This window comes from Lynx rufus, unplaced genomic scaffold (assembly GCF_022079265.1).
Source record: "Lynx rufus isolate CCGP_SWC_20201006 ecotype Redwood Valley unplaced genomic scaffold, mLynRuf1.p SCAF_1, whole genome shotgun sequence".
NCBI classification, from domain to species: domain Eukaryota; kingdom Metazoa; phylum Chordata; class Mammalia; order Carnivora; family Felidae; genus Lynx; species Lynx rufus.
Window position 1 is genome coordinate 185,611,059 of NW_025814823.1, and position 13,677 is coordinate 185,624,735.

Here is a 13,677-nt window from a genome sequence, read left to right on the forward strand (position 1 = left end):
CTCTTCTGCAAAATGTGGGTAATAAAATCAAGTTCATAGCATTCCTGTGGGTTGAATAGGAACATACCTGTAAAAGGACATGGCATAAGGCCTTGCACACACTGCTTTGAAAAGGTGGGCACTACTGCTATTAAATTATCTTCATTGAATTTTACTATTAATTGGCATATTTAAAATATTGCTTTTCATTTTCTTTTCCCTACACCAGAATATTTTTTAAATATTTATTTTTGAGAGAGAGAGAGAGAGAGAGGGAGGGAGAGGGAGAGAGAGAGAGTCAGAATGAGTGGGGGAGGCACAGAAAGAAGGTGGGGGGCAGAGAATCTGGAGCAGGCTCTGTGCTGATAGCATAGAGCTTGACACAGGCTTGGATTCACAAACCATGAGATCATGACCTGATCCAAGGTCAGACACCTAACTGACTGAGCCACCCAGGCACCCCTCGCCCCAACTAGAATATTTTTAACCTTAGTGCTTTTCCTTTATTTCTATAGATTTGATTATTTTCCTCCTAATATTTGTGTTTGTGTGTGTGTCTTTTTCCTGAGCGGTGAGCAGAATGATGATTTCTCAGAGAACACATTCCTAGCTTGGCTCCTGGTTTGAGAAGTAATTATTTTGGCATTATCTTCCATTGTCCTGCATTTGCCATCTGTTGGTAACCTCATTGAAATGTTCCAAGTGTTCTGTAATCTGGCAGCATTTAATTAATTAATTAATTAATTGATTATTTTTTTACTTTACCTCCAATTTCAATTCTATCTCCCAAATGGGGAATTTGGCTAATTTCTAAAGTAAGCCCAACTATTTTAAGTTTTTATAGGACATCTATAGCTTTCAATTTGGAAAGATATTTGCTTTACTTTTTAAAATTGTCTTAAATATGTCAGAAAAGAATAACTTAAAAATAGTAGCAGAATGTCATGTTAGTTTTGGTTTATGCTATTTTTTTATTAATTCTGAAGTGTTCAGTGGGTGGCTCATCATTGTAGTTTCTACAATGGGAATGGCAGTGATCTTGGAACACTAAGAAATTTTTAAGATAATCTGTGCCTTATAAACTGCAGCACGTGGACTGAGTAGTTTTGGATTCTAAGCCAATTTCCATATAGGTCTTTCAATTGCCTCATGTGCTTTTAAAATGTCATTCTCAGAGACTGTTCAACAGGCTGACTTTGCATCCCTGGAATCACTTTTCCTTGGGTCTTCATGTCACATGCAGGATGTTTTTATCTCTGCCACATCCCTCTTTTCATTGCACATTTATATTTATCTTTCACGTAGATCTAGGCCAAAACTTCCTTGTAAATCTTATCAGAGTGCCTCAGCTTCTGAATTTTCTTTATCCGTCATGGAAGCATATTCTTGAAAGGACTCCAAGAGGGCAGTTATAATGAGTGATCCTCTTATTTTCCTCCTTCTTTTGTTCAGACCTGACAGAGAGACTGCCTATTTCACAGAAGGATGGTGCTGGCTGAAAGATGCTTTCTTGAAATGGAGGGATTAATGTCTTAGGTTCCCTTGAAGATGTATCTAATTTGCATTTTAATTATTAGAGCTAAAAAGCATGAGCATGAGCATGAGCTACTGAGGATATTAGCTCTGAAATTTTATCTGCATTCTATTGTTTCTATTTGCATTCTGTAGAGGGTGTCACATAGGAACATATCAATGTGTGTTAGATATATATTTTTGGTTGTAAATTAGAGTTTGATGATTCATTTGATAAAATCTACACCTTATTTTGATAATAAGTAAATAAAAAATAGATAATGTCTAGTGTTGGTGAAAATGTAGGGAAGGAATTGCCATTGTTCTTACATATTGCACAACAGTGATTGCTACAACATTTTGGGAGGATAATCTGGCAGCATTTAGAGAATCATTTAATGAAAATCTATTGAGCATGTACTATGGAGCAGACACCATTCTAATTACTGGAGATATGGCAGTGACCAAATAGTCTTACCCCTTATGAATCATGCTTTTATTTGGAATTGTAATGGAGACATAAAATAAATAACGAAGTAAACACAAAGTATTTCAGGTGGTGACTAGTATTCCGGACAAAAATAAAGCAAAATAAAGGCGATAAGGAGATCTTCTTTCAGGGAGGCATGTTATTTTATGTGGAGTGGTCAGGAAAGACCCCACTGAGAAGTGCTATTTGAGTAGAGTCTTGAAGGAAGTGAGAGAGGGAGACATCCAGATACCTGGGTGAAAGGAGTTCAAAGTAGGGGAAACAGCAAATGCAAAGAGATCTGAGGTGGAGGTCTGTTCACCGGGTTCAGGGTCTAGTGCTGAGGCCAGTGTGTCTTTTGTAAATATTGATAATGGGTTTTTATTACTAAAATTTCTAAAAAAAACTTTATTAGCCTCTTTATAATTTTAGATTTTGAAAACATGCTTAGAATAAGCTTCCATGTGGTCACAATTATGCAGCAAAACCCAGTTTCTTCTTTTAAACCCTAATGATGAGTTTGTTCACACTTAGAGCTTTTGAAAGTAGAGTTCATTGGAAAAATGATCATGTAGTGATTGGACATCAGTACAGTGTGTATCCTAAAATCATCTGTGTTTATGTTGACAGATTCTTTGCTTACCCAAACTTTGGTTATGCTCCTGAACCTTCTCCTGGGCACATCTGTGTACTTCCTTGTAAAATCCAGTTATAACAAGAATCCTGCCAAGTCAGGTTACCAGGAGCTCACTATACTCAAAATTGGATCACTTCTTCTGATCAGTTCCTCATGTTCCACCATCCTGTGGATGATGTCTCATCACCCTTACCTGTCTTCAGCAGACTCATGTTAGCTCAGGTCAGCCAGAATCATCTTTATCCCTGATGTTTCCTCTTAGGAATTTTCCATCAACTGCCCCCAACTCTGATCCTTGCCTACAAATTCCCACCTGTTCTAGCTGTGTTTGGAATTGAGCCTGGTTTAATATTGTGTCTATTTTCCCCTAATGCAATAGTCTTGAGTAAGTTCTATTGCTACTTTTTAAAGTAGCTCTGGTTTTATTTGAGAACATTAGTCTACAAGTGAACATCGGAATCACTTTGAATTTTTTAGGTTTGTTAATATTAAGATATTATTAGCTTTAATAAATTTACAAATCTTTGTAAGAGTAGATGATTATGTTACTTTTTTGTCTTGCATTTATATGAATAAGCTTTTAATTATGGTTCTAATAGTGCATAACTCAATGTCTTTTTTGACAAAATAGTAATCATGAATTATTATGATGAATCAGTTTTAGATATTATTTTTTGTGATTACCTTAAATACATATATTATTAAATATGCATGTAAATTACAATGCAAAAGATCAAATTTGACTATATTGCACTCGGTGATTAATGGCAAATATGCTCAACACTTAGGGTAAACCAAAAATATTTTCTTTCTTCAAGATTCCAGTTATTAAAAATTGTAAACACGACAAATGGATTAAATTTCTTTTTTCTTTCTGCTTCGGTATAGACACATTTGAAGTCTTCTTTCTAGAAAGTAAGTCTTACATATAACTTGCTCTGAAGAGAGATGCTCAATATTAAAATTTGCAAATGAACAGTTAAATGTTAAATTATTGATGAATTATATATCTTTTATTGTTACTAAGTACATTGCCCTTAGAATGTTTGAAATATCTGTTGATAACTTGTATTTCTAATAGGAAATAGGATAACTTCTATTTCTAATAGGAAACATGTTCTCCAGAGGGCCTCAGCTGAAGGGGCATGTGTTTGTGTGTGTGTATACATTCAGTCTTGGAATTGTGTGAACTCTGATATTTAATCATTAAAACATCATACTTGCTCATGTACTGCCTTAAGCCAGATTGCGGAATCCTACTATGTATACTCCAGTTTCCCCAATGACATTAGAATCTCCTTGAAGGGATGGCACAGGGAAAATAGAATAATGTAGTTTTAAATTAAGTACAATAGGGTGGTGTACATTGCAATTTTGACCCACAATTTCAGAGTAAAATATGACCATTAGCAAGATAGCTATCATGTTTTTCCATTCTGGTTAATGTAGGGGTCCACTGGTTCTCTAAACTTTGCAGAAAAGTGATTCAATAGTCTGCATGTTAATTATTCCCTTGTCTGGTATAAATAAACATGCAATACAAAATGCTAATTAAAACAAGTCTGGTTATTTAAACAATGCGTTATTTAAGAAAGATATCTAATATATAATGTTAATTTTCCTTCATGTATGTCAACAATCTGTGAGCATTTGTTATTAAAATTAATAAGTGATTAATCAGTAGCTCAAATAAGCATAGGAGTCTTAAGGTTCAATATCATTGTTCATAAAAATACTTTAGTAGTGGATCCTAAAAGACATATCAAATATTTGTTGTTTTGCAAAACCTGATGGTAACATTCTGTGTGTTGCCTAAGGGCAGCAATTCTTCATCTGAATGTTTTCATTATGACAGTATTGTTTTGTTTCTTGTTGTGGTGTACATGAGGTTAAAATAACTTGTGTTCTTAAAGCAATTTCTTTGAAAGGATAATGTAGCTGGAAAAAAAGACAGTCTCTTCAACAAATGGTACTGGGAAAACTGGATAGCAACATACAGAAGAATGAAACTGTCCTACTTTCTTACACCATACACAAAAATGAATTCAAAATGGATGAAAGACCTAAATGTGAGACAAAATCCTGAAGGAGAAAACAGGCAGCAACCTCCTTGACCTCAGCCAGAACAACTTCTTGCTAGACATGTCTCTGGAGGCAAGGGAAACAAAAGCAAAAATGAACTTTTGAGATTTCATCAATATAAAAAGCTCCTGCACAGTGAAGGAAACAATCAACAAAACTAAAAGGCAACCTACAGAATGGAAGAAGATATTTGCAAATAACATATCTTATACAAGGTTAGTATGCAAAATCTGTGAAGAACTTATCAAAAACAACACCCAAAGAATAAATAATCCAGTTAAGAAATGGGCAGAAGACATGAACAGACATTTCTCCAAAGAAGACATCCAGATAGCTAACAGACACTTGAAAAAATGCTTAACATCACTCATCAACAGGGAAATACAAATCAAAGTAACAATGAGATACCACCTCACACCTGTCAGAATGGCTAAAATTAACAACACAGGAAACAACAGATGTTGAGGAAGATGTGGAGAAAGGAGAACACTCTTATACTGTTTTTGAGGATGCAAACTAGTACAGCCACTCTGGAAACCAGTATGGAGATTCCTCAGAAAGTTAAAAATAGAACTACCCTATGACCCAGCAATTGCACTACTGGGTATTTACCCAAAGAATACAAATAACTGATTTTAAGGGGCGCATGCACCTCAATGTTTATAGCAACATTATCAACAACAGCCAAATTATGGAAAGAGCCCAAACTTCCATCAACAAATGAATGGATAAAGAAGATATGGTATGTATACACAATGAAATATTGCTCAGCCATCAAAACGAATGAAATCTTGACATTTGCAACTATGTGGATGGAGCTAGAGTGTATTTTGCTAAGAGAAGTAAGTCCGTCTGAGAAAGACAGATACCATATGATTTCTCTCATATGTGTGATTTAAGAAACAAAACAGATAAACATAGGAGAAGGGGAAAAAAGAGAGGGAGGCAAAGCATAAGAGACTCTTAACTATAGAGAACAAACAGGATTGTTGGAAGGGAGGTGGGTGATGAATGGGCTAAATAGGTTATATGTGGGATACTTGTGATGAGCATTGGGTGATATATATTAGTGATGAATCACTAAATTCTCCTGAAACCAATATTACACTCTATGTTAACTAGAATTTAAATACTTATAGAACTAAATTCACAATAAATCCATAAAACACTAAAAAAAAATACAACAAAATAACACATACAAGGAAATGTAAGTTAGTAGTTCATTTTCATATCCAGTGGTCAAGGGCAGCTCTCTTGTCTCTTTAATTTTAATGAAGAATCAATCTCATTTTGATTCACTGGAATGCCTATGAATACTTAAATATTCTCTAGGAATGCATACATCTGACTATTCAAACATAGTCCTTTGTTAGAATGCAAAGCATTGATGTCTGTGTTTAAAAACTATTTTCAAGTTCATTTGGAGATACCCAAGTTTTAATTAAATGAAAGTGTTAGAAATAATGAATAAGGGTGGAAAAAGGAATAAAAATGTATCAACCTGGCAGACCTTGCTGATTTGGTGTTAAAAGAGCTGTATATAATATCTAATTTTAACATTCTTTGTAGTGTGACCCAACAAAGAAATATTCTTCATTGACTAGTTTCCTTCAAATTTGCTAAATAATGCATTTCTAATTTGCTACAATAATTGCCAGCAAGATGCACAAGTAATGCTGCTCTTTAAGTTTAGAATAACTCCGAGTGTTTTTGTTGATATTCGCATTACATTCTCTTTTTTTTCAGAGCTGCTATCATGTTGTAGAACATTTAGAAATTTTGAGGGAGATTCTCATTAGTGTTAAAATCATTAAACCACTCCATCAAGTTGCAAAGAATGATGTTTTAATAGAAATACTGATCCATCTGAAAGAAGAAAAGTTACATGATGTCTGTTAGTGAATACTTGTTTTCTGGCTACCCACGATCTATTTATTCCTTAGGTAACCATGTTTCCACCCCTCACTGGTATATTACTTCTTTCCCACTTGCTGTCCACATGCTTCTAAGGTGATAACATTATCCTGGACTCTAGATAAGGACATGTGCTTTAGATGTCTCCAGACATAACATTCCCTTGTCCATAGTGATTGGATCAGGGCTGGCACCTGACCATGTTAGAGCCAATAAATAAGAAGCAATGTAAGGAAATGGCGTCAACTGTAAGGGGAATATTCCTTTTCTTCTAATTCTCCTGGACTTCTTCCTCTTTCTGCTCCTCTTCCTCTTCCTTCTTTTCTAAGAAAATATTCCTGACAAGGTCCAAGAATGACTTATTACAGTATTCAAAACAGCAGGTCATGAAATTGTTAAATGACATTGTATTAAAGTAAAATATACTTTTAAAATACAACTTTTTGGTGGGCACCTGGGTGGATTAATCAGTTGAGCCTCTGACTTCGGCTTGGGTCATGATCTCACTGCTCGTGGGTTCAAGCCCCATGTTGGGCTCTGTGCTGACATCTCAGAGCTTGGCACATGCTTCAGACTCTGTGTCTCCCTCTCTCTCTGCTGCCCACCCCCCCTGCCACTTGTGCTCTGTCTGTCTGTCTCTCTCAAAAATAAACATTAAAAAATATTTTTTAAATGTTATTTATAAAAAAACAAAATACAACTTTTTAACTGAATACTTAAGGTTCTTTGACTCATAGTAATTGTGGTGATTTTAATACAAGCCCCCCAAGTGTTTGGCACTCCTCTCTACAAAAGCTGGATCCTAATTTTCCTTTCTTAAACACGAGCTAAACTCAATGACTTTCCTCTAGTGAATAAAATATGGTGGAAGTGGTGATGTGTCATTCCTAGGAGTCATAGAAGACACTGCTGTTTTTGTCTTCCTTTCATTTGAGTTACTTGCTTTTGGTGGAGTTGGCTGTCTTGTCATGAGACACTCAAGCAACCCCAAAGAACAGGTTCTTGTGATGAGAATCTGAGGCCTTCTGCCAAGAGACAGTGCTGACTTGCGAACTAAGCAAATGAACTGTCTTGGAAGCAAATCCTCCAGGCCTATTAAACCTTCAGACAATTGTAGACTTGGCCAGCACCAGGGCTGCAACCTATGTGAGACTCCAAGCCAGAACTACTGGGTTAAACAGCTCCCACATTCCAGTTCACAGAACCCATGAAATAATACATATTGATTGCTCTTTTAAGCCACTAAGTTATGAGGTAAATTGTTATGCTTAATCCTTTACTACTTTGAATTGAGCACTGATGTAAAAGCTTTCGGTTTATCTAGAGTGTCTATAAAGCTGTTATTTGAGGGTGCTTTTCTTCCAGTAGTTGCAAATTATGCTGTGGACATTTGCTTTTAGTACTGACTTTGAAGCCTTTTGATGCTCTCTATGATAGGTAACTAAAGGCAAGCAAAAGAAGATACTTTAAGATTTAAAAAGGGGAGCTTGGGTGGCTCAGCCGGTTGAGTGTCCAACTTTGGCTTAGGTCATGATCTCACGGTTCATGAGTTCGAGCCCCGCGTCGGGCTCTGTGCTGACAGCTCAGAGCCTGGAGCCTGTTTCCGATTCTGTGTCTCCCTCTCTCTCTCTGACCCTCCCCCGTTCATGCTCTGTCTCTCTCTGTCTCAAAAGTAAATAAACGTTAAAAAAAAAATTAAAAAAAAAAAAGATTTTTTTTTTTTATTTTAAATTTTTTTTTTCAACGTTTATTTATTTTTGGGACAGAGAGAGAGACGGAGCATGAACGGGCGAGGGGCAGAGAGAGAGGGAGACACAGAATCGGAAACAGGCTCCAGGCTCTGAGCCGTCAGCCCAGAGCCTGACGCGGGGCTCGAACTTGCGGACCGCGAGATCGTGACCTGGCTGAAGTCGGACGCTTAACCGACTGCGCCACCCAGGCGCCCCCCAAAAAAAAAAAAGATTTTAAAAATGTAGTATTTATTCTTGAAACTTGATTTTTAAGTCTAATTTGTTAACCTAGATATTAACCAGGGTTGTCTTGATCTATAGGATTTTGAAGTGATGACTTGAAACTTCATTTCATACCCTGATAACAGTATGATCTCCTTCTCAAATTTTCATGGTTCCCAAAGGACTTACCTTTTCAGAATCAGTGCTCTTTGAGAGTCTTCATTCATTCATGCATTCATTTATTCAAACAACACTTATTTTTTTTAAATATTTTTATTTATTTATTTATTTATTTATCTATTTTATTTATTTATTTATTTATTTATTTATTTATTTATTTAGTGTGAGTGGGGTTGAGGCAGAGAGGCAGAGAAGGAGAAAGAGAATCCCAAGCAGGCTCTGTGCTGTCAGCACAAAGCCAGTCATGGGGCTTGATTTCATGACCACAACATCATGACCTGAGCTGAAATCAACAGTCGGACACTTAACTGACTGAGCCACCCAGGTGCCCCAAACAACAAATACTTATTGAGCACCGTCTTAGTGCCAGACACTATTTTATGTCTTTGAGGTGAGTGAAACAATCTTCCTGATGAACAAGGTAATTTTGGGGACTTTCTATCTCACCTCTGTGTTTCACACCACATGGACTCAGGAGCAACATTTAACCTTTCCCCTCATTTTTCACCAAATCACTTATTTAAGAAATTTTTACGTCTAGGTTTTTCTGAATCTTTGAGTATATGGAGAGTTTTACACTAAAGAAACGTATAGCTTAGAATTCACAGTAAGAAATTCCTGTTTTTAGAAGTCCTGTAGCTATTTCTATAAGTTCAGCTCCAGGCTCCTTGGGTGTTTTATGGCCCTCTTTGCCCCTCATTCTCTATAATCTGTTCTCCCTCTTTCCCAACTTTTGGTTCTCTGTATAATAGGCAATTAAAAGCAAGCAAAAGAGGATACTTTGTCTTTGTAGTGCTTTGTTTTCAGTACAGAGAATTTTACCTATTCTGCTCTCTTTGCTTTTGCCAACCTGTAACCACTTATATTTTCCCCTAACTCACTTTCTTATCAGTGCATTTTTCTATACAAATTGGCTCCCTCCACGACAAAGAAATTGGATGCTTTCTTGTAAAGAAATTGTTTTCGTATTGCTCCAAAATTTTTTCCCTGAAGGGATAGGAGCTATGATATACATTGATCAATAACACCCAATAAACTGGTTGGACTAGTGGTTAAAAGTAGTTCAAGGACTATTTGCTGTGGAGCCACACATATAATCTGTAAGTGTTTGTTTACCGGTGACTAGGGACACATAATGATAATTACATAGTCCAAGAAGGCTGTTATTGGCAGATAAGTGAAAAAAACTTATTTTCAATCTTCAATTTTTAATTTAAACACAAAAATTGGCCCTTTTCAACCTGTTTTCTGTTGTTCGACATAACAGTTCCATACAGGACATGTTAATATTAAAATCATGATTTCTTGAAAGCTAGGCTATAAATCATACCTTTTTATGTGAAGAAAATATCAGGGAGAATTGTAAGATTGAGAAATACATGTTTTGAGAAAAGTCATTGTGAAATCTCTGTTCATTTTTCTTCTTTTCCTCCTTCTTGATTTGGAATTGCACAGATTCTTTACTTTTTAGAGGGTCCAATTATGGAATCTCTTTGAAGGTTATGAAAACACAGTTTTCAGTTTTCAGGTAGGAGTGTAGGGCACAGTTTATTCATATATATTATAGGTCCCAAGTTTGACTACTCTTGTTATCCTTAAACGAAGTTAAAGATGGTAGATTCTAATGCATTTAATTTACCTGTCAAGTGAAACTTTTTTTTTTTTTTGCTATTGCATTGCTTACTACTTCTGTTGGCAATATTCTGCTTTTGAACTTGGCAGGGACAGAATTAAAGGACAATATAATTTTTTTTTAAATCCTGAAAACCTTGAAAAAGTTGCTTTTAACAAAATACAAGATCTAGTCATTGTCTCTTTTCCTTTCCTTCCCTTCCCTTCCCAACTTCATTCCCTGTTTCTTTTCCTTCACTTTCTCACTTATTAATTTGGAGACCCTGAAAATATAAACAATGTATGAAAATATTAAGCTATGTAGGATCATAGCATGTTTTCAGGCAGAGATAGATTATTATGTATTTATTCCCAAAACAGGGTTCTATCAGTTTCTTTCTCTTGGAAGTACTTCAAGAATGTGGGTCTGATTTAAAAATTAATCTAATTATGTTTTATAAATCTAAATTTTCTCTAAAGCGAAGTTTGAGATTTGTCTTATATATTTGTTCTAAGCTGCTTAAAGGAAACAGAAAAATGAGTAGGGAAATGTGGATTCTAGTTATAACTAACTTTTAAGTTTGCATGTCACTTATGCTATTCAGAAACCATTTTATCTAATATATATATGTATATGTATATATGTGTGTATATACTATATATATTTATCTAATATATATGTATATGTATATATATGTGTATATGTGTGTGTGTGTATATGTGTGTGTGTGTATATATATATATATATATATATATATATATATATATAGTATCAGCTGCTCTCTAAGATTTCTTCTAGCTTTTAAGCTTTAAGAGTCCATGATTCTAAATGTCAGTTCATTTCATATTAAAGAGTGGCATTATTTAATGTAAAATTATTACTGACCATAACTGGTATCAGTCCATTGCTTTCTCAATACTACCTGGTAATAAAACGTATTTCTCATATTACCCATTGATTCTCCAAACAAACAAAATTATAAACTAATGTAGTGGATATTTGGTACCTTCACTGATAACTTTCTCCTTAACCCTTTTTCCATATAGTTGCCAGTTTCTATTTGGTTATCTAGTGATGCAGCCAAAATACTAGGCTAACCCAACAAAGTGAATTCATTGGTTATACACTTTGGTTCAGGAGTTACCATCCTGTTCCTATGTCACCTAAGCTGGTCCAATCCGAATGAAATTCAGGGTTTATGCTGAGAATTATGTACAAGACAAATTTCCTGCTAGATGTAAATGAGAAAGCACATATCCTAGGGTATTAGCAACCATCTTGGGCTCACAAAGTAAGCCAGTTTTAGGAATATGTAAAATGTCTCAGAAGACAGAATGAGATTTGAAAATCATACACACCTTTTGTAGCACAATTGAGCTAAACTTTTTAGATATGTGAGCTAATAAAGATCTTTATCTTTAAACCAGTTTAAGTTTTCTTTTATTCATGGTCAAAGCCAATGTTTAGCTTTCCAAGTGTGGTAGGTAAAGTCAGTTTATGAGATTAATCACGATTATAGAGTGGTCAAAGCAACTAAATGATGGAACAAAACTATAAAGAGATCTTTAAAATACCATGAAGAATCTTCACATTGTTGAAAAGAGAATGATAATATAATGGAAAAAGCACGGGCTGTGGAGTAAGGTAAACTTTACTTGAAATCTCGACTCATTTACATAGCATAAGTAGTACCTAATGTTAATTTACCATTTACTGTGTGCTGAGTGCTTTAAGTTTATTATCTCATGTAATCCTCTTGATTATTTTTACCTTTTACTAGTGAAGAAACTGAAGATCAGAAAAGCTAACTATATGGTTATAATGTGTAGCTAGTTTCAAACCTGTGTGTGTACTATCCAGAGTCTTCATTTTTATTTACGACATCTTTGAAAAAATAGAGGTCCATGTGTGTGTTTTATTTGGCCTATTTTTTTTTAATGTTTGAGCCAGCATTTGAAAATTGAAAGATTGCATGTGAAAATCTAGACTTGCATCTTCCCTTGAAAAATGAGGTCTGGCCATTGTGTCTTTATTCTCAGTGGAACTATCAGCGGCAGAATTACTCTTTGATCCATTTAGTTAAGACATGCCCTCTGTAATTGTCATAGACTCTATTTTTCTATATTGTAGCCCTGAGTCCAATGATATGTCAAAAGCAGTGACCATTTCTTCCATATTGTTGGTTTTCTTACAACAGAGAAATGTTTGTACCTACAAAAATGATGGATTGATCTAGAGGGTGGGGATTTTCAGAGAATGGGAGAATATACTCTTTTTTTTCTTCCAGGTTTATTGAGATATGATTGACATATAACATTATATAAGTTCAAGGTGTACAGTGTGTGGTTTTTTGCACTTCTGTATTGCCAAATGATCACATCATGGCATTAGCTAACACCTCCATCACGTCACATAATTAATTAACTTCTCTTTTTTAGTGTAAGAACATTTAAGATTGTAATTAATAATACTCAATTACATACTTGAAAGTTGTTAGGAGAGAATGTACTCTGAACTGTAGAGGCAAAGAACATTTCTTCTCATTTAATATGCAAGTGCCACACCTAATTTATTCATTTATTTTACTTGACTCCTGGGAGCATTTGAGTTTATGAAACTTGTACTGAACAATCCTTTTGGTTTTCTGTGTAATTTGGGAAAATTTTCTCCGAGGTTCCTTTTCCTCATGTTAAGAATGGAGATTTTGGGGCACCTGGCTGGCTCAGTTGGTTAAGCGACAGTCTATTGATTTCAGCTCAGGTCATGATCTCACATCATGAGCTTGATCTCTGTTTGGGATCCACACCCAGTGCGGAGACTGCTTAAGATTCTCTCTCTCCCACCCCTGCCCCTTCCACACTTGTTCTTTCTCTCTCTCTCTCTCTGTCTCACAAACAAACAAACAAACAAACAAACAAACAAGAATGGAGCTTTTATGGCAGGATTAAATAATATAACCTATTAAAAACAATTTAGTATAATACCTGGCATCTGGTAGTTGCTCAAAAAGAGAAGCCTGTGGTCCCCTAATCATTCTTCTTCATGTATGAATCTGGCCTACGTTACTGTAGTGCAAATATTAACAGACTGCTTTATTCTTTTTATGTCAATGGCTTTGCTGTATATATCATTTGCAAACTATTACCTGCTTGATCTTGTGCTTCATTGGCCTATAGATAGTGCCTCTCAAATCTGAGGGCTATAAAGGGAAAAGTAATTAGTACCATGTAGATGGGATTTCAGTGGGCCAAAACTTCCGTGGTATGAAAGAAATCAAGCAGCAGTGTCTGTTTCCTAGAGCCACCATCCAGGAGAGGAGCTTTATGACAGAAAGAGGCCA